The sequence below is a fragment of the Crinia signifera genome, chromosome 3 (genome assembly GCF_055691185.1).
Source record: "Crinia signifera chromosome 3, ASM5569118v1, whole genome shotgun sequence".
NCBI classification, from domain to species: domain Eukaryota; kingdom Metazoa; phylum Chordata; class Amphibia; order Anura; family Myobatrachidae; genus Crinia; species Crinia signifera.
Window position 1 is genome coordinate 31,307,583 of NC_139219.1, and position 3,690 is coordinate 31,311,272.

Genomic DNA, 3,690 nt, shown 5'->3' on the forward strand with positions numbered 1-3,690 from the left:
TGAACGAAAATGTGTTTTTGTTCAGCCTAGAACAGCTGGGATCATTCCAGGCCCTCAAAGAAACATGGGAGATTGTACAGACCATTGTAATGATTCCCCCCCCCCCCCCCCCCCTCTCTTTTACAACTTATTCACCAATTACCATTAGATCCTACCCATGTCCATGACTCACATGAGAAAAATGTGATTTATGTGGTATTATTCATGGTCATGCAAGCAATTGCCTTCAAACAACTATCTTTAATCTTACCGGTAATAGCCATTTCTAAATTACATGGGGACACTGGTGTAATATAAAGTCTGGTGCTTTAAATCTTAGATTATTTCAACGTGGCTCTTGTCCCCTGTATACCCCACCAGACCTCAGTATTTGTTTAGCCAAGCCTGGGCGAAGATGGAGAAGATAGAAGGAATACAGAATAGAAAAAAGAATTACCACAACCTAGTGACAAACACCGAAAACCTAAAGGTAAAACCAACAACCCAATCAATTACCAGGAAAAAAAAAAAACCACACCACCATCAAAGCACGGGTGTCGTACAGGGGTCCGACAGTCATTAGCCCGACGTCGGGATCCCGACTGGCCGGACCCAGACAGCATGGTGAGCGCAACTAAGCCCCTTGCGGGCACGGTGGCTCACTACGCAAGCCAACTATTCTATTCTCCCTCTATGGGGGTTGCAGACTCCCACAAGGGAAAATAGCAGGTGACCGTCGGGAACCCGGCTGTCGGTGTTTTGACAGTCGGGATCCCAGCTGTCGGTGTTTTGACAGTCGGGATCCCGGCTGGCACTCCAAAGTACAGAGAGGTTACAGTTGGCTGCCATATAATGAGAGAAATCGTTTGGTAAGTACAAATACCCTGTCCTCTCCTTTATCCATCGGGGGATGCTGGAGTGAACACTGGCGCTGTTCAGAAATAGTCCTCATTGGTGGGAACAAATTAGTCCTCATGGGTGGCTTTGAAAGAAGCAAACTCCCTCTAAAACTCTCCTCATTTTAGATTTAGGTAACAAAACTGTAATATTTCATGGAAGTATGCATGGAAGATAAAGCTGAGCAGCAGAAGCCCAAGAAGCCTCCACCACCTGATCTTGGTGACAATGAACGACCCTGGAAAACGTATATCTGTTCGATAACAGACTGGATCAGATGTTTACTCTTTTTTTTTTGTCTGGAAGTATGACAACTGCTCCTATAGGAACGCAGGAAAACGTGCAGAACCTGAACCAAATCTGAGAACTGTTCTGAAGAATCCTTACCAGCCATAACTGGAACCATGCTAGGTTGGTTGCTGTGACACTGGAAGACCACCTTTTGGCAAAGAAGGCTTGGTATAGAACTCATCCCAGTCATCGTGAAACACCCAGTAATAACAGGACAAGGCAGTGAGCTCGGAAACTCCACCGGATATAGTGGATCAAAGAGAGACCATCGCAAATATTACAAGACTACAGTTGAAGCTCACAGGGCAGTGGGAGGTAGGAAATGAGACTGGAGATGGAGGACACCTTGCAGTGGAAACCTGCACTTTTATAGAAGCAGTGCAAATAGGTTTTTGTTTGGTAAGGGATAAGGCGCTACATCAGATTATTCATAGATAGTTTGAATACTTAGCTTCTTATGGTTGGTGGTGATCAATTTTCGTCTCCTGTGCTTCTTCTTATATAAGAATGATCCTCGTTGTTGTTTAATATATGGATAGAAGAGAAAACAATTGTTTAGTGATGAGGGAACTTCACTGTAAACGTCCCTAGGGAAGGAAAAGATGTCCCAGTGTCTAGATGTTCATACCTCACTTACATAGACATGTAGAGAGAGTAAACTCATCTGGGTTTCTTTTGGTGAATGAATCTCATGTATAGATATCTTCCTCATACGTGAAGATTCTTCTTATGGGGGTATCTCACATGCGAGAATGCGTACCGGTACTCACGATAAAGTGTGCAGTGTCACATTCATAACGGTTTCTTTCTCCACTCGAAAATGCTTCTTTAAAATTTGTATTTTATTATAAAAATCTTTTCAAAAAACAATATAACATTTCATAAAAAAAGGCTGTCTGTTGGTGGAGTGACTGCTCCGTCCTTCGTGGATAAGGCAGGGTACAACGGGGCTGCGGACCGGTATCGCAGTTACCGTGTACAAAGCTTTTATCCTACCTTAATCCCAGAAGGGTCTCGCTAAGTCCAAAGCCTCCAGCAGAGAGTGTCACAACATGGAATAGCAAGTCCTCCTGCCGACGCGTTTCGAGATGTATATATCTTTATCCTTAGACCAATCCAGACTGGAGAAACCAGAGTAGATGGGAGAGGGGAAAATATTCTCTCAGCAATCCACTTGAGCATGCCGATAATGTCCTGCGGTGTCCAGCCTTCAAGCTAGAACCAAAGTTGGAAGGACAGCCTCCAGGTACCATTAGCCTTATGCGGTGTACACACGGAGCAATATGACCGCTGGCAATATATTGCTCAGCAATCCTATTTCTCAGTGAGATGGTTGCTGATGAAAATGACACACTGCCGGGAGAAGAGGCAGGGGAAGTCGCTGGTCAGAGGAGCAAGCTCCTCCGACCAGCGACCATTAGGGGGCTGAAAACGGGAGCGTGCACCCAGCGATTTATCGCCAGTGCACACTCCAATCACTGGCAATATGGTCGCTCAGCGAGCATATTGCCAGTGATTTTTGCCCGTGTGTACTCACCTTTAGAATAGTAACCACAACAGACACGTGGTTAAATGAAGCCAAGGAAATATGTGGTTAAAGGTCCTTGTCCAAGAATGTTAAAGATCTGAATATCAGAACCAATGTGGCCAACCTGGAGCTACAATGATTGCCATCGTCTGTTCCCACTTGGTGTGCTTCAGATCTCAAGGAAATGTGCACTGCGAAAAAGACAGATTAGGTGAAGTGTCCACAGAACGGTCAGAGTGTCTACAGCACAATCACCTGATGCTCAGTGGTACCACTCTGCTAAGTGGGTTCCCATCTTAAAGGTTTATAGAAGATGTATTTTTAATCTGGTCTGGTGCTACAATGGATTTTATAACTATGGCTGATTACCTTAGTTCTTTGGGTAAACCAGTCAAGTTCACCTAGAACATTAAACAAATCTCAACGAACTTCCGGGATAAAACCATCACTGGGAGATGGTGATAAACTGGGATCCACCTTATACAGAAAACCTTTAGATCCCACCATGGTCCTCTATGCCAACAGTCACCACCCGGGGTATTAAAAGAAAGTCTGTGACTGTTCCAGAGGGTATACAGAAATACCACCGCCGTAGATTTGGCTACTCAACAAATATAGGAAATTAAACTCACTTCCTTAGAGGTTACTGGTTTATTTTGGCCATGTGTCTTGTGTTACATGGAAATGACTTCCTCATTCTACAAACAAATGGCCAACCATCGGTACTCGATTCGTGCAGCCACTGGTAAACCAAACCGATTGATGAACATTTCCTTGAGCACAATCACCAGGTTGTCAATGCCCAGGGGTGGTGAACGTGTGCAAATTTGAATCCAAAGGTATGGACAAACTTGCCCCAGTCTCTCCTAGAAGACTAAAGGAAAATAAAAAGTATAACCCATTCAATATATTTCGGAAAGTACTGTAGTTATGTGTGGATTGATTGTCCACGAATTTTTAATATTGATCATAATAGTTTCTATTTTCTTTTTAAA